Consider the following 24,221-nt stretch of genomic DNA (forward strand, 5'->3'; position numbering starts at 1 on the left):
AGCCTGCTTCTGATTCTGTGTCTCCCTCTCTCTCTGCCCCTCCCCCGTTCATGCTCTGTCTCTCTCTGTCTCAAAAATAAATAAACGTTAAAAAAAAAATTTTTTTTAAATAAAATTAAATTAAAAAAAGAAAAGTACTGTGTACAATTGATTCAATTTAATCGTGATTGTTTACTAAAAATATAAGTTGACAGAAATTTACTTGTGTGTAGATGATTTTCAGTTATCTGAAAATAATATCTACATGGATTCCTGACTATGGGATTTGTTTTCTTATCCTGTAAGTTTATATATGTATCCAACCTTTCCATAGTGACTTTTCTGCCTCCTATACAGTTACTACTATAGAGACCCCAACTATTCAAATATTGAGATAACATATAATGATGAAGAGAAAGGTAGTTAATTTTATGTAAATGTTTTGATGCTTGATATATAATATGTAAGAGTAAATACAAGTTTAAGTGGCTTAATTCTACCTGTGAAAAATAAGGGAAGAGATGTCCTACCTTTCCTTTTTTTTAGACATTTACTTTAGAAAATTTGTGGTTATTTTCCTTCCATCTCTTTAAAATGTATGTAAATCTTTTTAAAGGCTAAATAAGCCCCTTGTCATTTTTACAATCTGGGAATGTCTTTCTCTAGGACCTGGGAGTCCTCTCTGAAATGTAATCATTAAAGAAGATAGTACTCCTATATCCCAATTTCTGTGGGCAGGTAGGAGGAGCCCAACCTTGGCCAACTTGCAGAACTACCTCCTGTCATAAAGTAAGAATTTAATTTGTTTTGAGTAAATTCAATTAACTAACACAATTACTCATCTTAATTATCAGGTGAATTTAGAATGAACTATGTGTGACAAATGATGCTGTCAAATCCTCTTCCTTGAACAATAGTTATTGTTTACTTTGATAACACGTATAAAATGTGTTGTATTTGCTTGGCTGTGTAAGAGTGAAGGCTCTGGGCTGATGGCTCAGAGCCTGGAGCCTGTTTCCGATTCTGTGTCTCCCTCTCTCTCTGTCCCTCCCCCGTTCATGCTCTGTCTCTCTCTGTCCCCAAAAATAAAATAAACGTTGAAAAAAAAAAAAAAAAATTAAAAAAAAAAAAAAAAAAAAAGAGTGAGATTTCCTTCTGCCTTTGCAGTTTCTTAATGGATTTGCAGTTACACTCATCATATTCTGGTGTAATGCTCATTCAATAAGTATTTTCTCTCCCACCTTTGTGGAAATGTTTTCCTGGTTTGGCAGAAGGTTTTGTTTATATATTTCCCCAGCAAAGATGAACACAGATATTATCCATTCATTGAACCATTCATTGTTTTTTGAGAGAGGGAGAGTCTGCGTGTGTATGTGTGTTGAGCACATGTTTTGGGAGGGGCAAAGGAAGAGGGAGAGAGAGAATCCCAAGCAGGCTTACACTGCCAGCACAGAGTCCGATGCAGGGCTTAATCTCACCACTGTGAGAGTGTGACCTGAGCCAAAATCAAGAGTCAGAACCCCGAACCATTTATATTTTTAAAATGTTATTTGGGACACCTGGGTGGCTCAGCCAGGTAAGCATCTGACTCTTGATTTCGTCTCAGGTCATAATCTCACAGTTCATGGATTCAAGCCCTGTGTCAGGCTCTGCACTAATAGTGTAGAGCCTGCTTGGAATTCTCTCTTTTCCCTGCCTCTGCTCATGCTGTCTTTCTCTCAAAATAAATAAGTAAAAGTTAAAAAAATTAAAAATATAAAGTATTACTTGAAAATTGCTCAAAAACTATTTTAAAATAAATGAAAATCTTTATACATGTACATATGTATTGAATCATTTGATAACTGTTATAAGTAAAAAACAGTTGAATATCAGCAATTTCATGTGTTACAACCTAAATTATGTGAGTATAAAGATATGTGTGGAAGAATCTACATTAAACTGTTAAATCAACTAGTTGGGGAAATATATTACATTTTCTTTTATGTATCTATCCTCATATTTTATATCTTGTTGCAATAAGCTTGTACTATGTTTTTTTCTTATTTTACAAAGAATAAATGATTAGGCAAAAATGTTGATTGCATTTGCAACATCAATCAAGGCAGAGACACTTTCCCTTTTACATATATATGTGCATATGTGTGTGTGTGTGTGTGTGTGTGTGTGTGTGTGTGTGTGTAAAATGATGTATACAACTTTTGGTTTATATCCTTAAATCCTGCTTGTCCTTCATTTCGTTTTTTTACTTTTTCCACTGGCTGGGAAATGACAATAACTGGATATAGGAAATATCACTATCATCTCTCTCTCTCTCTCTCTCTGCATCATCTATCTATCTATCTATCTATCATCTATCATCTATCTATAGTGCAGCATTATGGTAGGAATTATATATGTACACACATATATATGTGTATATATATAATGTATATGTAAAAAATATATATAAAGATATATATATATAAAGATATATATTACAAGTTAGCCTGTGTAAATATGTGTTAAATGAAAAAACACATGAATGAATGAATGACCATAGCCAGAGAAGTTTTTTGAGAAATACTGAAGATTTAAAGAAGCTAAACTGGAATGGACTGACAGATGTTTGGAAGTAGAAAAACAGAAACAGTACAAATAAAAATATTTTTTGAAAAGTTTGGCCAATAATAAGGCAGGAAAAGTAGACTTTAATATCAGTTAAAAGAGACCTTTTGTACGGTAGACTCTAATAGTGGTTAAAAGAGATCTTTTTGTAGTTGCGAGTTCCTGGAGCAAGCACATTAACAGTATTTTTGGTAGCATAGACTTGAAGAGGCAGACAGGATAACTAAAAGCTGCAGATCATTGAGAAAGCAGGTCCTAGTCTTCAACTGGCTTGCACAGGATTCCTCTATTATTATGCAAAAGAAAAGCCTTCAGATGTAGGTCTGTTTGCAGATTTGCTGGAGGATTGGGAGGATCTCTGCTGATGATGACTTTCTGTTTCTGTGAGGGATGGAGATGAGATAGGATGCATCTGTCTTTAATGCTGAAGTGGCTCTTGCTGAGCTTAATATCTGCACGAGCAAAGATGGTATTTTACATGCTTTCAAAGTTAAAACTTTTAGTTGTCATTTGCATGCCCAGCTAATAATTCCAAAGCCTAGTCATTTTACCTGCTTGCGTAGGACAGATGATTTTTGTCCTTAGTTATTCATTGCCAAATAAACTCTGTGTGGACATCCCTGGAGCTGATTACAGGTCACCAGCCTATTTCCAACTTTTCCTCTTGGTGTGTTCCTGTTTGGTATCCTTGGTTTTCTTCCCTCAATCAGAACCACCAAAAGGAGATGAGTTCTGGATTCCTTTTCTTCAAGAGTCTCTATATCTATTGGTGTTCAGTGAGGAAACTAGAAAAAAACAAAACAAACAAACAAAAAACCAAAAAAAACAACAACTCTAGCTGTTTCACACGGCAAATGGCTTAATAATGGGTATTAAAAAAACATTAAAAGGTCTGGGGAAGAAGAGGTTAGAGAAGCCACTGTAACATTTAGGAAACCAGAAAATTTTCAGATTATAAAAAATCATTGCCACTGATTTCACTGCCTTCTGCATTAAAGCAGGTGATTTCCTTGGAGGACACCAGGAAGCTGCTAGAAAAGCCTTGGTAATTGCCGTCCACAGCCATGAGAATAATAATTGCTCTTGCTTTTCCTATGCCTTCCAGAATTACACTAGTGCCTCTCATTGGCAGAATCTAACCTAAGACCATACTGGCAGGAATTCTTGAAAATGTAGTCCCCAGGCTTCCAGCTCCTATGATAAAAGGAGACCAGAGAAGGAGAAAAATGGGGCAGAGCGGCCAACACAATTTCACTCAATCCAGCACATTTCTCAGCCAGATTACTCACATTCTTTCCCAGGGAGCAGTTCCCATTTGACCTACAGTAGGAGATGCTGAGTATGTGAATAAAACAGTACTAATTCAGGGAGACCCTAATAGAAACTTATGCCTATAAGTTGAAACTAGTCAAGCATTAGAGGGCTAGGTTGATTTGCCTCTAGTTCCATTATCACAGCTCCTTAGCAGCAGCCCCAAAGGCATGGCAAATTAGTGTAGGAGTCATTTGTAGAGTTCCAAGCAGAAACTTAGTAATATATCTATGCTTCTCCTGACCCCCACCAAGTTGTTTGAAAGCCAAAATAGGGGGAAAGCAAGTATGAATTTCAGACACTAAACAGTTGCATTCGGAACAAGTTACACTTCTCCATCTCTAAAGGTAGTTCTGTTGCATGTAATAATTTAATGAAAACAGTTTGTAAGAAAGGTCAAAATAAAACCTTTATAGATGAGATTGCTTTGAAGATTCTGACCTAAAGCAACTTTGTGAACTAATACCGGTAAAGAAAGTAGAATTTTAAGAAAATTTGGGCAGATTGCAAACAGTATCTTTACTCAGAGTATTATACTAAGTAGTCCACAAGGAAGCATTACAGTTAAACTTAGTAGGGAAACTTTGGAAAAGCTCAGAACACTATAATAAAATCAGTGAGTTTTATGAAACCATGATCAACCTCTTCAATTTTATGAAATGTCAAGAATTTTTTATTTCTGTATTTAAATCTGGATGTCTTAGATATCCTGCCACTTACTTCTTCCACAAGAATATTGGCAAGCATACCAAATAACTATCTTGCCTTGTAGGAGCCTCATTTTATTTCTGTTTAGGGAAAAGTCCAGATTCTAAGAAGAAGATGGTGATCATAACAGGACCATTAGTTGCTTAAATTGAAACTGATGTAAAAAGAAATGGAAGACTTAGAACATATTTTTTAGTTTTAGGAGAAACTGAATTTAAAGGTCATGCTTGGCAATGTTTGAACCTCTGTCTCAGTAAAATACACAATTTAAGACCTCTGAAATACAACACATACAGCTTTTAAAACATGGGAATGCCAAAATAAAAGTCTCTGAAATTCTCACCTTTTTTGTTTTCACAGTGGAATAAATTTCCCATTTGTTTGTACTCTGCAGCCTAAGAAATGTGAAAATCTGGTTTTTAATAAAACATTACTTCTAAACTTATTAATGTAAAAGGTACTTTCTCAAAAATTGAGAATTTATTTATTAGTTAACTGTCCTAAAACCTTCTGTAAGAGATTTTATAATTTAAAATCAAAAGCAATTTAACCTGATATATATATATCATAATCATATGATTATATATATTATATATGTATGCATTGCCCATTTTATTTAAAAATATTTAGCGACAACAGTGACTAATTTAATTGCAAAATATTTTAATTTTGTGCAAAATGCATAAATCAAAGGAAATGCATATTATTTGTTTCTGTGAGGTAACCATGACCATGAAAAGACAAGCTGCTTAACCCAGAAGAGATTTCTAATTTCATCTAATGGTAGTATATATTTCTTTCAGCAAAACTATGTAGAATTAAATAAGTTTTAACTGAGGTTAGAAAATCTAAGTTAAATGGAAATTAAATATTAAAATTCGGTAAAATGGTGAAGCCTTGGAGTGCTTTGCCAAGTAAAATGAACACAGCATTTAGAAGCGTTTGAATATTTCATGACTCAACAAAAATGAGGAGGCTAATCTGGCTTGAGGAATGGACTCTCTCATTGGAGGAAGTAACAATTAAAATAACCAGATATGTGCAAGCTTGATCTTTCTTTCAAGCCTTTATAGAATTTTCTGCGTGTGTCCTTCAGTTAGTAATTCTTTTACATTATTCTCCAATTTATATATCAATTTGTATGAAATCTCTACTGATTAAGTAAACTCTTATGGGCCAGAACAAGATTTCATACTTCTTCATAATTTTCAATTGTGCATGGCACAGTGCATATTATAGGCATGCAATAAACATTGCTGTTGGCATGGTTGATTATGATAATGATGATGTTGGACAGGTAGATTAAGACATTGTTGGATAATTGCTTGGATGCCAATCTGGTAACTTTAGATACAACTTTTTATTATTATTATCTAAGGTTAGAAAAGAGTTATGGAAAGTTTATGTGATGATCAAAATTTTAAGGAAGATTCTATAGTCACATGCATAATGGTATCAAGTGTGGTGGGGAAAAGAAAATCTGTTGCAAGAAATTCAATTAAAAAATGTACAGAGTAAGGGCTCCTGGGTGGCCCTGTCCAACTTTGGCTCGGGTCATTACCTCACAGTTCGTGAGTTTGAGCCCCGCACTGGGCTCCGGGTTGTCAGCACAGAGCCTGCTTTGGATCCTCTGTCCACCCCCCTCTCTGCCCCTCCGCCACCCACATTCTCTCTCTAAAAAATAAATAAACATTAAAAAAATGTACAGAGTATTTGACAGAGGAAGAGTAAAACTAGTATTTCATGTATTTTAGTACATCAGAATTGAATTAATAAGGACTTGAACCTCAATGACATTCATGGCAATGAAAATAAAGCAGCGGATAATTTAAATCATGACTCCGGACTTGAAATCGCAATGTTGATGTGATCAGGATTCCCACATCCCTAATATATCAGGGCTATTGTTACATTTTCTATATGGCAAACAATATAGAATATATATGTGTGTCTGCCTCCTAATCACTAATGGTTTTCTCACCTTCAAATGTAGTACAGTTAGAACATACGTGGTTTACAAATAGATATTCTTTTGTCTCTTAAGCTTAATCTGAACTAGAGCATGAGATGTATTAGGCAAACTGCTTTGTAACACTTTTATGCTAGGCCTGCAACCTTGGTGTCTTAGCATACTTTGTGTTACCACCCTGACTGAGAAAAACAAGAGGAGATGGGTGGGTAGGGGGAGATGTGAAGGGCTCCATTTCCCTATGGCATCTGCCAGAGATGGCCTAAGATTTTGCTTGCTCTATCCTTTGATCTCAAACTCTTTCTAACCTTTTTTGCATTTCAAGTAGAACATCAACTCCCAGTTTACAGACATTACCAAGATCAGTGTGATCACATCAGTCACTCTCAAAAATTCTCTGGTGCTTCCCTGTTGCCCTCGATAGGGAATGGAATGTGGAAATGGGAAAATGATCTAAACCCCATTTATTCTATAGTTTCTTAGTTCTTATTCTGTTATATATAACCATCATAGATTTTTCAACTTTTGCGTAGTACTTGTAATTCTTAATACAATTTTAAATTAAGCAACTTAAAACGTTGGCAGTTTTATTTCATAACCCCCAATGATGGGTTCAGGACATGCTACCCCATCATGGCTCCTTGGTATATTAAGCATTTTAAGCTAAAGTAGTTTGAGAGAATAACAGTGGCAGGAAAGTCTCCCATCCTCCCTCCACCCTTCTCCCCTGAAACAGATCATAAAACCCTCATGTGAGAGTCATCATCCCTATATCCAGAGGAAAGCAGCCTCCAAAAACAAAGCGATGCCAGGAAGAATCTGGATAAACAGGCCTTGCTCAGTTTTCTCTAGTTTACAACCCTTAGCTCATACTCCTTGATCTATCATATTTCTGCACAACTGCCCACTCTTCATGAAACCTACCATAAAATACTAAGATCTAACTGTTTCTTCAGGTCTTCATTTCCTTATGAAGGCTCCATGTCACATAAAACTTACATTAAAGAAATGTGGATACTTTTTTCCTACAAACATGCCTTTGTCAATTTAATTTTCTGTTTCAGGCAAGAACTCTTAAGGAAGTTGAGTAAAACTTTGCCCTCCCCAACACTGACATAAAAAATATACCAATTTACTTAGTATAAAAGAGAGTATCCATGGGTGCATGGGTGACTCAGTCAGTTAAGTGTCTGACTCTTGATCTGGGCTCAGGTCATGATCTCATGGTTTGTGAGTTTGAGCCCTGGGTAGAGCTTTGCACTGACATCATGGAGCCTGCTTAGGATTCTCTCTCTCCCTCTCCCTCTCCCTATGCCCCTCCCCTGCTAATGTGCTCTTTCTTTCTCTCAAAATAAATCTTAAAAAACTTTAAAAGAGAGTATCTATAAAAATGTGTATATTAAAAAATACCTTTATAATAACCTTAAATAATTTTGTTATTCTTTAGAGATGCATGAACCACACTTTGGGAGCTTAGCATTAGAGGCCAGAATTTATCATGAAAGAATTTCAAAGGCAGAAACATCGAAATCTTGGTAACTGAGTCTGGGTAAGAAGGGCACAGTTAGTACAGTAGTTAACTGCTAATATTTAAGTGTTGAAAATTAACGGGGTGATTGAAAGGGAAGCTAGTTGGTCGAGAAAAAAGAATAAAAGTTATTTTTAATAAATTTGTCATAATCATGAGAAAAGTGAAAATAGCAAGTATATCACCAAAGATTGTAAACTGATATTTATATAAACAATGAGAATAGAGATATAGATTTAGGATTGATTGCCCTCTATTTGAGATCTGATAAGCCAAGAAAGGAAGTTTTAGTTCTCTTTTGTGGAAAGAATAAAGAGAAAAACAGAACACACATATTTCATAATGTGGTATATGTATTCCTGGAAAACCTTATATTCTGCCAAATTGTATGCAACAAATAAGTCTTACATGAAAGATAGAATTGGGGCCAAACCCATCAAACTCTGCAACTTTGTAACCAGAGCAATAACAGAATAAAAAAACAATTCTAAATTTAACACTGACAGATTTTTAAAAAGGCAAATTCCTAATAAATTAATAAATTGTACCATAAAAATGATTTTATAAAACAAACAATAAAAGGAAAAAGCTTGATGGAAGGTGTGTAAAGAAAGATGTGGGGGCACCTGGGTGGCTCAGTGGGTTAAGCATCTGACTTGGACTTAGGTCATGATCTCACAGTTCGTGAGTTTGAGCCCTACATCAGGCTTTGCGTTGACAGTGCAGAGCCAGCTTGTAATTCTCTGTCTCTCTACCTCTCTGCCCTTCCCCACTTCTACTTTTTTTGTAATCTCTCTCAATACAAATAAATGAACTTAAAAAAAAAAGAGTAGGAATAGTCTCTTTCATAGTCTCAGTATTTAAGAAAAAATAAAGGAAAGATGTGGAGTTACACAGACGAGAAAATTATAAGGATTGGTGAGAAGTAGGTAGTAAAGACTACGCAAGGGGCCAAACTGAGCCAAGACAAAGAACATGTGGTGACATGGTTAAATGCCCCTCTGTGGCTTGCTATAATTTAGCTGCATGTGGTAGACAGAATAATGCCCCCCGCCCCATATCCATATCTTCATCTCTAAAACCTGTAAATATATTAGCTCATGTGGCAAAATGGCAGTCCTTACATGTAAAGCCTTTGACATTGATAGATTGTCCTAGATTATCTGGGTACCCTCCATCTAATGACATAGGTCCTTAAAAGCAGAGATTCTTCCCTGGCTGTGGTCACAGGGAAATGTGAATGTTAAAGAAGTTCAGAGAGATACTTTGCTGGCTTTCAAGTTTGAGTGAGGGGACCTCAAGGCAAGAAGTGTGGGGAGCCTGTAGGAATTGGGAAAGTCAAAGGAGCAGATTCTCCTCCAGAACCTATGGAAAGGAATGCAGCTCTGCAGACACTTTGATCTTGGCCCAGTGAGATAAAGAGCTGCGTCAGACTCCTACTGCAGCTAGTCCTGCTACTATTAATGCTGCTACTACTACTGCTATTACTACTTTCAATCTGTAAGGGTAAATTTGTGTTTTATGCCACTAAGTTTGTGATAACTTATTAAGCAGAAATAGAAAACTAATACAACATGTTTCTGTATTTTATGCTTTGTTCTCAACTGTTATTAGTGGTGCCAGAAAATAGAATAGGCTAGAAAAAGTCATGCATCATCCCATGTGAATTTTATGTCATATTCACTTTACACTAATTTATACTAAGAGCATGTAAAGTCATTTGTACTATAGAAACATGTGAAAGCAGAAAAGGCCATTCTCAAAACTGGTATTTGGAGAAAGTATTTAAAAAACAGCTGAAAAAAAGTGAAGCAAGGTACAAAAGGCAGGGCAAATGGAACATAAAAGTAGAATCAAATCTTATCCAGGATGGCCTACAGGATAAGGGTTTTGTGATTGTATGAGTAGAGAATTCTATCAATGTTGAGTGGTCATGGAGAGATTTTTCAGGTATTTTGTCTTATCACTAGGGTTGTCAGATAAAATACAGATTACCCAGTTAAATTTGGATTTCAGATAAGCAGCTCATAATTTTTGTTTGAGTATAAGTATGTCCCATACAGTATTTGGAACATGCTTATACTAAAAAGTTATTCATTGTTAACCTGAAATTCATTTACCTAAGTGTTCTATATTTTTATTTGCTTAGTCTGGCAACCCTACTTGTTTTTAACATTCTTAAATTTAAGACATTTTTATTATTAATGTATCAAGAATCCTAAGAATCTTTCAGGTTAGGTATTTACTGTTTCACTTTAAAATCTCTTGCTAAATTCGTGATGTATCTTATTTGGCATCTTAAAATCATGGAAATAGGCATAAGCTTTTCTCATGAATATTTTTCCGTATATTTAACATTTATATCTAATTGGTCAATTGATATTTACATTTAATTGTCTAATCGATAGTGCATGTATGTCTGTGTTTTTATGAACTGTTTCTGGCAAACTAAAATTGAATCTATGATAGTGAAAACATTGAATGAGAACATTCATTCTGTAATGTGTTGTTTTATGAGGGTAAAGCAAATTTGTTGAATTTGTGTTGTGTAAGGCAGCATGTATTTGAAAATTAGATGCGCAGTGGAGCAGGTTTGCATGTTTCTATGTAGTGTGTGGAATTTGTAAGGCTTTCAAAAAGAGCCTGATGCTGACAGAGTTTTCAGCCATGACTTTACACTACATCTGATCTTCAACTTGAATTGTTTTCCAATCACTTAAAGTGTCCAAAGAATTTTATTCCAAAACTCCAATTATTTGAATTTTTTTCTTCATGTTTCTGTTTATTTTTTAAGTTTATTTATTTATTTATATCTAGAGAGAGAAAGAGAGAGAGAGTAGGGGAGGAGCAGAGAGAGAAAGGGAGAGAATCCCAAGCAGGCTCCACACTGTCAGCGCAGAACCCATTGTGGGGCTCAAACTCATGAACTGTGAGATCATGACCTGAGCTGAGATCAAGAGTCAGACGCTTAACAGACTGGACCAACCAGGTGCCCCAATTTTTAAAACTTATTTGAAAAATTTTTCTTTTTTCTCTATACTTTCTCCACACATGTAAATATATCTAGACTTTTAAACCTTTTCTGAAATCTATATTTCAATTTATATGGATCAAGAACTGTGTACATATTATGAACTGATTAGGGTTTAATGACTTCACCAACTGAGGAAAAAAGTACCAGGAAAACCAGAAATAAAATTATCAGTATTCCTTATAATTTCCAAATGCATTTATACAAAAATTTCTGGCCATAAACTTCTTCAAATAAACTAAGCTTTCAGGTAAGTCTGAATAAATTTACTCTGAGGTTTATATCATAGGCATGTAAATGACAAGAAATGCACTCTGTATGACAAGGTGGCACAACGGATGGAAAATTTTAGTCAAAAATTATACACAGGGATTTTCTTCTATGTAAATGATCCATATATTCATCTGTCGATGGCCAAAATTTGTCTCCAAATTGAAGATTAAAATTAGAGGAACTTCTGAAATAGGACTTCTAAAAATATATATGTAAATTAGCAGGACAATTTCTTTTAACCAACTGTACATGCAGCTTGCCTGATTCGTTCTGGCTATTAAAAAAAGAAAAGGTGAAGAACATGCATACAGCTTTGTGGTATTTCATATGCATTCTTCCTTTTCCTTTTTTCAGATTTGCAGTTTTATTATTTTATACATTGTCATATATACAAATTAAATACAAAGCATAAGGACCCTTAATGATAAGCTTTTCAGCATTGTAATCTTGCAGAAATACTTTCATATAATATTTGACAGCAAGTTGAACAACACCCCTCTCTGACTTATGAAAACACAGCGTCAATGGAGTACAGGCTTAATTACAAAGGGCATTATTTCCCAGGAGCTATGAAGGATTAAACAATATCTCAATTTGTGGCATTCTATTTGGTATCATATTACTTTGAACTGTCTAAGGTTTCTTTTGAAAAAAAAAAAAGAGAGAGAAAAAGAATTGCAATCCTTTATATCATGGCTACCAACATCTGTAGGAGTTGCTGTAGTACATAGTCAATAGCAGCTATATTTAAAGGCAGAAAAATGATTTTGTGTGTGTTTATATTTTATATGTTGTGCCAATTTTTTCAACAAAAAGTCCCTTTGTACTTTTATCTTATAAATGGACTGTATTGCTTCATAAACAAAAGTATTCTCTCAAGTCATATTTAAGGAAGCAAAGATTTCCAACTATAAATAGTCACAGCTTTAAAACAGATGTTTTTCAAATTTCACTTGTATTTGGTTGGTTCCATTTTCAGGGATACATTTTCACTTGTATTAAATGTTGGAAATCATGGTTTCATTCCAAGTAGAGTCTGAAACAGAACTAAAGATATAAAATAAGAAGATGACCTATATTTCCAAATATTTTGGAATTATAGTTTAGATTCCAGAACCCATTTATTTATTCCTTTTCCCCTTCCCTTGCCACATGTTACCAAAAGTAGCATAACATCCAGGAAGGAATAAAGGCTTTTGAATCAAAAACATCTAGGTTTGAGTAGGGGTTTATTTTTGGCAAGTTCCTTGCCATCACTGAGCTCTGTTTACCTTTGTAAAGTAGGGATAATGATAGTGTGCTATTGTTCGGAGCAGCCCTCCATAAGTTTTTTCATATTTGTGTATGGTCTGGGTTTTCTGAACAAAACTCACTGGAAAACTTCATTAAAAGGATGATTACTAGCAAACATAGTTTGAAAGCTGGAGATGGCGTATTGTTCCAATTACTTAGAGACATATTTCCCCTGAGGCCATTTGCTGTTCCAGCTTTGGTAGGTTGGGACTTTTCTCTGCCTTCTCAGGAAAAGATTTATTTACATTCCTGCTTAAAGGCTTCTCTCTCTATTTCTCTCTCTCTCTCTCTCTCTCTCTCACTCTATCCAAGGTAAGGAGGGACAGATATGTCAACTGTCCCATACAACTTAAGAATCTCATAAATTCAGGATTCCTACTATGTGGTACAAGCACACAATAACATTAGGCTCTTACCATGTTGCTCATTGGAGATTGGAGTTTGGAGACCTAGTGCCGAGATGCTCTGTTTTTGTTTGTTTGTTTGTTTGTTTGTTTTAATGTTTATTTATTTTTGAGAGAGTGAGAGAGAGAGCAGGATCGGGGATAGGGCAGAGACAGGGGGAGACACAGAATCTGAAGCAGGCTCCAGGCTCTGAGCTGTCAGAACAGAGGCCAGTGTGGGGCTCAAACTCACAAACCATGAGATCATGACCTGAGCTGAAGTGAGATGCTTAACCAGCTGAGCCACTCAGGCATCCCCCAGGATACTCTGTTTGTAATAATGATCTGTTCTCTGATCCAGAAACCTTATGTGTCCTATTAGAACCTGCATCTATCTACCTACCTATCTTTATCTATAATAATATATTACATAAAAAAGAATATTCCTACCTAAGAGAACCTAGAATTTGTTCAATGACGATGTTCCCAGCCTTAGAAGATGATGCATATTTCTATTTCTAGTATGGGCTTAGATAGACTAGTCCCCCTTTCCTCTAGTTAATTTAGAGGTAGGTTAAATAACCAAAGATATCAAAGGAAAAAATGGCCAAGTCAATGGTAGTTCTATGAATGATTTTCCTCATAAATAAGAAAGTGCCATATTACAAGAATCCCTTTCTCTCCTGATTATTTGCATCTTGGAGCTTATCTTATGAGGATATGATATATGGAGAAGCAGCAGACACGTTGTGACCATTAGAAGCAAATGTGAAGAAGGGAACCAGCAGACTGGGGATGGAAGAATAGAAGAATGTCATATCAGTGAGCAAAATAGCAAAATAGTGTTCTGGACAACATCTGTAAGCTGCTGACTCAACCCTGAACTCATGCCTTTGGATTTTCTATTGAATATAAAATAAGTGCCCCTACAATTCAAACAAGCTCTTGTTATTTTCACTTATTTAGAACTAAGTGGTACAAGAATCTAGGAAGTGTGAAGCTTAAATGAAATGAGAAATAAGTAACTAGAATAGAACCTAGTAGAAGATTAGCTAAGAAAAGAAAAAAATGCTGCTGCTGCTGATACTACTACTGAAGGGGATTATCCCAGGTCTGAGCCCCTGGAGGCCTATTGTAAAAGTGTCTATATCATAGACCTGGGGCTCTAGTTTGGGAGGGTTTGTGAAAGATGGTTATTTAATCACGAAGACAGGAATGATGGGGCATGTTGGTAAATGGCAGGAACATTAGGATAAAATATAAAAGGCGTTAATATTTAATTAGAGCATTTATCCTCAAACAGGAATGCTTTAAACTCTTCTAATAATTATTTAGAACTCCAAGAAGTTTTGCTTATATGAGTTGTCTATATCAATATTTACTGTATTAGAATTTAAAATTGAGAAATTTGGGGGGGCACCTGTGTGGCTCAGTCAGTTAAACATCAGACTTCGGCTCAGGTCATGATCTCACGGTTTGTGAATTGGAGCCCCTGGTTGGCTCTATGCTGACAGCTCAGAGCCTGGAGACTGCTTCAGATTCTGTGTCTCCCTCTCTCTCTGCCCCTCCCCTGCTCATGCTCTGCCTTTCTCTCTTTCAAAAATAAGTAAACATTAAAAAAAATTTTTAACTGAGAAATTTTAAAAATGAAATTTGTTGAGTGCTTCATTTTAACTTTATTTAAAAACATTTTATATAAATTGTTTTTTCCAAAATTAGGAAAAAAAATGAGAAACATCATTGTTTAAACTTTTTGCAAATCACTTTACTGTTTGGCTTCTCATATCTGTCTCTGCATTCAAACTGTTTTTGTACTGTTTGGGTGAAGTATAGAGAAGAAGGTTTGGTTTTACACAGATAAGCAGTTAGAGAAGGAAGGAGTATTGTAATAATCTTTAAGATAATTGTTAAGTGTGTGTGTGTGTGTGTGTGTGTGTGTGTGTGTCTGTTTGGAATTGAACCAAAACTTGTCAATTGATAGTTTCTCAAAAGTTGATTATAATGTAGAATTTTGATTTACAGCAACAAATATTTCAAAGCAACAAATGTGAAATACATTGCTGTATCTTGCATCTTAATTACCCTTTACTCATGCATAATTCTGTAGCATCATGCTGCATTGCTATTTGGAAAATACTGGTTAACTGAGTTATGTATATCTCTAAAAAATTGGCAAATTCATTATTACATTTGTTAGCATCACTGGTGTTCTCGTAAGAATATTATTTAAGTATTGGGAAATTGTCAAGTTCATGGTGGCAGACCTATATTTTCCAAAATGCTAATTTTTCCTTGAAAGCTTGAAATATATCATTGCAACAAATATTGTCAGTTGTTTTCCTTGAAATGATAGGCTCACTTCATTAATTTTTGAAACGAAAGTCTGTCAAAACATGTCTGAGTAATTATAGTGTGCCACTTGTGTTTTCAGGTAAAAATGTTGCTCCACTGAAAAAGCAGCTAGTTGAGCTTGCATCTGAAACAGTTGCACAAGGGTTTTTACTGGATACAGCCACATGTTTCAGATTGTGGCAGAAGTGTTTTATCTTTATCTCACATTTTGTCATATTCTCTATTAACAGAGGAATGTATGCAAAGGTCGAGCTTAATTAAATTAATTTTACTGCTTTATCAAGAACACTGTTAGGTGAAATTCAGTGTGTTTCTTACAGAATTATGAGTGCATGGCAATAGATAATACAATGACTCCTAGACTACTGATATAATTTAGTGCCTACTGTCCTGATTTATGTTGAGGTGTCAGCAGTTTTGCCACCATTGTTTTCGCACTATCAGTGTACATATCAGCCAAGTGAAAAAGGCAAATTATGTCTCGGTATTATGAAATAGTTTTGACCTCATTGGCCTCTGAAAGGGTCTCACCAGCTGTTTTTGGCTTTACAGATCATATTTGGAGAACAATTGACTTAGGAACAAGGGGATGGGAGGGAAATGTATCAGTGTGTCAAAATATCCCTAATATCCTGACATAGGCTGATAGAATGAAGACTTCACGTCAAGCCCATTAAAAGAGAGGGCCACTTATTTGGATTTATCAACCGTTCATCCCAGTAATCCCTAGTTCTTGTTCCCAGAGATATATGTGATTCAGGAATCTTCCATTTAGAGAGGTATTGTTGGAGTAGGTGTGATGGTTATGAACCTTTAACCATTGATTCGTGATATCTGGGTCTCCTAATGTAGTTGAAGGGAGAAATCAAGAAGTGTTTGACTTTTATCAAGTCCTTCAAACACAGTGCTTACTGCAGTGAGTTCAAGTTTTACCCAAGCTTCATCATTTTCTTGTGCTGTCTTTCCTTTTCTGTCATCAAATGCAGGGGTCTGCTGCATATTTTTCCTTCTCCCCACAGACTTACTTTAGAAGCAGGCAGGCTTATTTTTGCATTATTCACTTATAACATCTGCTTTGTAGAGACAGGGAGTAATTCTTGTTGACTCAACTATTTTATCTTGCTTAGTGAGATAAAAGTTCAGTAACACCCAAAGCTAAAACATTTTTGTGGTCAGCAGTTACTGACTGGTACAAAGTTATTACTTTTATGTACTTATCACAGTTCTTTCGGTTCATGAACCGCTGACATTTGTTTTTCTTATCCCAAGTTAAGAAAATCACACACACAAAAAAAAACCTGTAAGAACTCTGCTCGGTATGGTAAGTAAAGTTGAGATTTAATTTCTAGAGGCTAGAGAATGCCTCTTTATCCAAAGCATAATGCTCCTTACTGATATATTCCAACATTTGTATACTCTTACTAATAATGAGATACTAATTTTTATACCAGTTTCAATATTTACTTTGTTTTTTTATATTTAAATGTATTCCATTTTTGTCTCATCTACTATTATTTATTGCTGATTGCAATTATTGATCCCTATTAAACACTGTAAATTTTTTTTTTTTTTTTTTTTAAATTTTTTTTTTCAACGTTTTTTATTTATTTTTGGGACAGAGAGAGACAGAGCATGAACGGGGGAGGGGCAGAGAGAGAGGGAGACACAGAATCGGAAACAGGCTCCAGGCTCCGAGCCATCAGCCCAGAGCCTGACGCGGGGCTCGAACTCACGGACCGCGAGATCGTGACCTGGCTGAAGTCGGACGCTTAACCGACTGCGCCACCCAGGCGCCCCTAAACACTGTAAATTTTTTAAAACATGGTAAAACGTAAGCACGTAAATAAATGTCTAACAATGACTTCTCATATGCTACTCTGTTCAAATTCTCCCTTAATTCCAATTTTTCACTCTGAAGGCAATTTTAAATGGCACAAAGAGTCTGGTGGTGTGTCTCTGATATTGATGTATAAAGATTGTGCACAAGACCATGATTGTCACAGCTATGTGATAACAGAAATAGGCAATGGCATTTTGGGGATACTAATGGAAAATTAGTATACCTCAGGAAAATTAACTCATGGAATATGAAATACTCCTAGTCATAAATCATAGAATGTTATTTCTTTCCTGTGAGAATTAGTAGAGAACACATGCATTTAGACACTTGGTTATAAGCAATGTATGCTGAAGGCCACTGCAAAGAATATGTGCATTTTGTACTAAGGAGGAATGAATAATCCTCTTAAGAACTATACATTTCCTTAGAGAGTCAGATATTTGCTTAAAAGATTTCAAGGTTTAGTTAGTTATAACTGTTCTACTATAAGACTAAATTAATTTTAACTTTTAAAAATTTCTGCATTGAAGAAGATATATACCTGGTTTGAGCAAATCCTATAATAGTTTTGAAGTAAGGGTAAGACACCATCACATGAGGAAGTAGCAAACATGGGCAGCACATAGAGAGATAGTGTCTTTCCTGAATCTCCTTTCTTGTATTTCCTTTCCTGTTTCCTCTATACTACCAGTCTCATTACATGGCAAGTGGGGTTTAGAATACAGTGAGTGGGGGATGAAGCATGAAATTTGGAAGAGAAAAAACAAGTATCACAAGAAAAAAAAAAAAAAAAAACCTCCAAAGAGTGTAAGACTCTTTTCTAGGCTATCGTTCATACATGAAAAACTTAAAGAATTCATAGGTAAATCTGGTAGTGACTGAAAAGTATTGACCTTTTCCTTTCATTCCATCTTTTAGGAACCAATAATATTTAATGAGAAATTAAAATAGCATGCTCATTCTTTATTCTTTCAGGTTATGTTGCATATATATGTATGATATATATCAGATTCTCACATTAATGTAGGAATCCAGTAATTACTTTTACACTTTGCCATTAGTGTTGCTATGTTATACATGGTGGCCTTAAAGCTTAAAGCTCTTCCCACCCATTGTTCAAAGAAGTTTCCAGATTATTTATTTTCCCTAGATGTCAGAAGATCAGGGAAAAATCCCAGGTACTAAAAACATTAGTCTTAAAAAATTCTGCTCTAAGCACATGATGAAGAGCTGTAATACAATTCTAATTTGTTACACTAAGGTTCTTTTTTAGATTTCAGGTTATTGACAATTTTTTAAACAACTTTATTGAGTTATATATTACAAATCATAAAATTTACCCATTTTAAGTGTACAGTTTGATAATTTTTAGTAAATTTAAATAGCTGTAGAGCCATCAGCACAATAAACCCAGAAAGAATCCCTGTGTCCATTTTCAGCAAGTCCTCATTCCCACTTTCATTCCCAGGCAACCACTAAATCTACATTTGTCTTTTTTTTTTTCCTTCTGGACCATTCATATACATAGAGTCATATACTATGTCTTGCATCTGACTTCTTTAGCTTTAGCATGTTTCTGAGGTTCATCCATGTTGTAGAATCATAGTAGTTTCTTCCTTTTTATTGCAGACCGGTATTCCCTTGTATGGATACACCACATTTTGTTTAGACATTTATCAGTTGATGGACATTTGAATTGTTGCCACATTTCAGCTATTATGAATGATGTTTCTGTGAACATTCATATGAAAATCCTGTGTGGACATATATTTTTATGTATTCTGGGTAAGTGCTCAGGAATGGAATTGCTGGATCATATGATAAATTTATGTTTCACTTTTTAAGAAACTGCTGAAAGATTTTCCAAAGTAACCGCACCATTTTCCATTACTACTAGCATGTACAAAGGTTCCAGTTTTCTGTATTCTTGCCAACACCTCTTATTATATGTCTTTTTTATATAGCCATTCTAGTGAGTGTGAAATGACCCCTCACTGTGGTTTAAATTTACATGTCTCAAATGACTAATGAGATTGAGCATTTTTATGTGTTTATTGGACATTCATAAATCTTTTTTAAATGTCAATTTAAATATTGTCAAGTGACTACAAGTTAACAATAAGGTAGAGGGTCTTGCTGAGTTCACCTTTTAAATCTTCTTGATGGTCAGCCTCTCAGGCTTTTCATGGTAAAATGCTACTTTGCTCTTCCATGAGATAAATGAAGCTTTCGAATATCTGACACTGCGATAACGTACGCTCTCTTCTGCTTACATCTGTTAGGAAGAGTTACGTAGGCCTGGTTTCCCACTTTCCATATTTTCCTGCAAGACTGACTTTCTTTTGAACAGTGTTATGATTTGTAGGCAAAAAGGCATGTATCTATTTCCAAAAGTGGAATAGAGTAGCACAGAGAGTTCAACACTACACAGTGATGTTTGTGTTAGTAATTAGTGGCCCTATATAAAATCTTAATTGCATTTATTTGCATGTAGACTTACCAGCTGACCTCCTTGACTTGGTCCTCTGCCTGACCAAAGCTATCATATATACATGACTTACACATATAAACTTGAGGACTTGAACCTGGATACTCTTGACTCTCTGCTTTTCAAGTTTCTGAACATAAGACTTTTATTCTGATTGCCATAAATAAGACAAGAAAATATTAATCTCTTTCAAGAGTGAGATTACCACACTTTTTTGCATATTTTGATGCCTGTCACCACACACCAGAAATACTAATTGAATGTTTACAAAAGAAATTAGCATAATTTTGGGAAGTTATTGTTAGATAATATTTTGTTACATATTATTTATTAGATAAAATTTCTCCCCCTTTCCTGTACTACTGAGATACATATATATCACATATAGAGACATTTGCCCTCCTGTGTTACCAGCAACTATGTAATAGACTGCGGTATTATAATTCTACTTTGTGTCATTACAAAATAACTGCTTTTAGACCTGTTGTGCTACCATAAATTACTGCAAAAATGGACTGTTTTCAGATGTGGTGGGAATCACTGAAAAAAAGAAAATAAATGAGATGAGCTTCATGATTGCCCTGGTTTTCTGCATGAATGCATATTCCTGACTGTAGTTCTGGGAGAGGAAGCCCAAAAGTAGTCTTGTCAAATTGAGGAGACAGAGATCAGAACTTGAGGCTACTGACTTGGCTAGAATTTTCAGAGCAGGGTATCAGAGAAAAGATATCTGTCTAGAGAAGGAGGTTCAGAAATGTGTATGCAACTCACCTCGGGTCTTTGGCTACAGACTAAGCTGAACATGTGCAAATGACGTTCCGAGAGGCTTCATACATAATGACTGCCAAAAGACACACAACTATTAGGGAGCCTTGAGCCAAACAACTGCTGCAGCTGGCACAGAACAGATGTTGTGATTCCAGGTAGCCAGGGTGGAGAGATTTTGTTTAATATGGTAGGTAGCAAAGAGATCATGCTTTACTGGTGATCTAATTCTGGGTCTCAAAGCCTGCTGTCTACTGCAAGTAACAAGGATTTTTTTTTTTTTTTTTTTAAAGGCTTGGAAAGGTAAAGGATATGGGTGAATAAACTGTCAGGTGGGACAAAATAAATGCTTCATTAAGGAAAGCAAAAACATGTAAATAATCAGTAATATAATATTCATAATGTCCAGTATGCCGTGAAAAATAGACACACAAAAGCAACTAATGAGACCTGTATCCAGGAGAAATACCAATCAATAATGAAAATGACAGAGGTGTCAGGATTAGCAGATGATTTCATAAGAGCTATTTAAAATGAGTACAAATTTTAGAAGTAATTTTAAGGGCAATTTTGACTTTAAAATTTAATATCCTATGTAAGATGCAACTTTTCCAAACCTTACATTAAATGAGTACATAGTAGATAAATCAAAGAATATGTGCATACATACATACAAAAAATAGATATATTTGGCTGACAGGGGAACATGAGAACATTGTAAATAGGAGAAACATCAGAGTAGGGTATAGAGAGGAAATTGACGTGTTCTGTAAGATGGGTTGTATAGGAGGATAGTGTATTTGAAATGGCAAAAGATGAAATTTGAGAGTTATGAAGGAGCCAGTTGATATGGATTTTGAAAGCAGATTGACGGGTTTTAATTGGCCCTAACCATAGTAGGTATTCAAGAAATATCTTGATTTATCCAATTTTTATATGTGATAAGTGTGGGAAATGATATACTGGATAAGTAAGAACCCGTTGCCATTGCTGGAGGTTAGGAAGGGTAGTTGCCATGTATGCAAATAGACCCATGTGTGCATCACATGTTGAAAGTGAAAGAACTGTACAGTTAAAGACATCTGTCATTAAAGACATGTGCCCTCTGGCTGAGCACAACACAAAGAAGAAAAGACTATTTTCTATAACTTCTGATGATTATTGCATCTAGGTAAATTAGTGGAATGGCTTCCAGTCAAGGCTTAGGATCATCTATGCCAGGGAATAATCATTATCAACCATAAACGAATAAGAGCCCTGCCTTGTAATTATTGTCTTATCAACATTGTTGTATTGTAATAACTTTGGGATACTGCTTATCTTTCAGATTTATTATAAAGTGTGCCGGCAGTTTTAATATTGATAGTGATTCAACTTTGAAGCACGCTTTTTCTATTTTTCTAGTAAGCATTTATTTCAGGTTAGTTAAAAAAATATCTTGAGATTTTAAGGTAGCAATTGTAGCTGCTTATCTGTTTGAATCAGAATTGTATCCATGTTATGCAAGCAAAATAAAAAGAAAGACATTAGATGTTAGACTAATGTATAATAGCAATCATAATTTCAGTTGTTGTTTTCAACTTTTTAAATCTAAACACTTACAATTTTCTCATTGACATGATTGAAATGATAAAGAAATGTTATAAATGTTGTCTTAAAAACAAATTTATGTTAACTAGTGCCCATGTTTATATTTTTACTTATTGAGATTCCATGTAAGATTTTGCTTGGAAAGAAAAGTGTTCATTTGTTGACAACATTTAAAACCACTATTCTGAGTTACTGATCAAAAGGAACCTGAAAAAAGAAAGGTAGCACTGTTAGAGAATTAGGAATTCTGTGAAGATAAATCTAATTTTAGACAAGTAGAGTTTGATGAAGTGACATTAAGCTACATTATATGTATTTATAAGTTGTCTTCATTGATTTCCAAGGAAAATAAATATGGGTGGGGCCTCTAAAGAAGTGGAAAAGGAAAGAGAACACAAAGAGCTATGTCTAAGTCTTGTAGACATCTTAAATTTGGAGAAACTGAGGAGAAATTGCATACTGTGTATTGGCAAATTTACCTCATAAAAACCCAGTTTGAAATACACCGAGTTTTACTCATACATTTGTGTTCATGCCATACAGCAAACATGGTGACTGCAATTAGGGCCTGGTTAGAAAGCCCTGGCACAATGGGCCATTGCTGCTCTTCCCATTCACAGATGTGTTCTCTTTATCTAGCCCTTTGAACCTGGTCTCGGGTCTTGCTTTTTGATCAATGGAATGTGACAGAAATGATGCTGGACAACTTCTGAGACCTTGCACTCTCTTGTCATGTGGACATCACATCTCTGGAAGTCCAGTCTGATCTAGTCTCCTGGATGAAAAAAGACATGTGGGGAGAGCCCTAGATATACTAGATGTTACAGCTGAACTCCAATCCCAACCAACTTCTCAGCTGTATGTAGCATCCTGAAGAAGCACATGTGAAAACAGCACAGGAATCATCCAATCACACCAAAGATATATGAGAAATAACAAATCATTCTTGCTTTAGGCTTCTGAGTTCTGGGGCAGATTCTTACACAATAATGTGTAACCAACACCCTGGGTGAAACAAGTTGGTTTTTTTTTTTGTTCATGCCACTTATTTTTAATTGTTTTATTATATTTTTTAAATAAATTTTTTAATGTTTATTTATTTTTGAGAGAAAGAGAGACAGAGCACAAGTGGGGGAGGCACAGAGAGAGAGGGAGGCCCAGAATCTCAAACAGGCTTCAGGCTCTGAGCTGTCAGCACAGAGCCTGACATGGGGCCTGAACTCCTGAGCAGTGAAATCATGACCTGAGGCCAAGTTGGAGGTTAACCACTGACCAACCCAAGCACCCCTCATATAACCTATTTTTAAATTCACATGTGTCATTCTTCCAACTATGTGGTTTGATGAATAATGCAATTATGTGTAAGGTTTTCTATAGTAGTTGAAAGTAGTAGAAATATCAACAATTATTTGTTCCTTTTGTGTGTAAAGGCATATTACAATATAAGGACCAACAAAATTCTCTAGAAGAAAGAATTCAACATTTAGATATAAGAGAATCAATGTAAAGGACAGTTTGAGAAGGATTTGCTTTCTGAGTAATTTGAGTCAAGTTATTTCAGATCTCTAAATCTCCATTTTTTTATTTGACTAAAAAGAATTTTAAGACAGATAATTCCCAAGTTTGTAATCCTATATTTCTGTTGTTGCTTATTTCTATTTATAGGTGAATAACTTTCTTCAAATTTGTTGCCAGTATTTTATTTATTTTATTTAGCATACAATGTAGCTGAATGTAAACTATGAAGAGATTACTGAAGATATTGTCCCAGGTGTTTTACTGGAAAATATCTTAAGTGATTGAAACAACTTTCATGGCAGTTTATCTATTTCAGTACTAAGTTATAGTAGCATTTTACTCACATTAATATTAATAAGAATATAATTTGTAAACTAAATAATAAGTGAAACTAATGTATCTTCATGACTCTGAAAGCCACAAGCTAAAACCATGAATACTGAGTGAATATATGAAGGCTAAATAAATAAGATATATCATCCATATGAATTCGTCAAATGATATATTCATGTGGTAAGAAGGCTCTGCCATGGATATCTGGGTGTGGCATCTTATTCATTGCTGGCATGATAATCAATCATCTTTT

General features: G+C 35.0%; 1 long non-coding RNA gene across 1 annotated transcript in view; it reads left to right on the forward strand.

The window, feature by feature from the left end:
• Positions 1–471: 471 nt before the first annotated feature.
• The window catches only part of LOC132681132 (uncharacterized), a 106,128-nt gene continuing 82,378 nt past the window's right edge, over positions 472–24,221 (forward strand). The window contains exon 1 of the long non-coding RNA XR_009610881.2: positions 472–768. This is a non-coding gene — a long non-coding RNA (uncharacterized LOC132681132). The remainder of the gene's footprint in view (positions 769–24,221) is intronic.

The sequence above is a fragment of the Panthera onca genome, chromosome A1 (assembly GCF_046562875.1).
Source record: "Panthera onca isolate mPanOnc1 chromosome A1, mPanOnc1 haplotype 2, whole genome shotgun sequence".
In the NCBI taxonomy this organism is placed as follows: Eukaryota; Metazoa; Chordata; class Mammalia; order Carnivora; family Felidae; genus Panthera; species Panthera onca.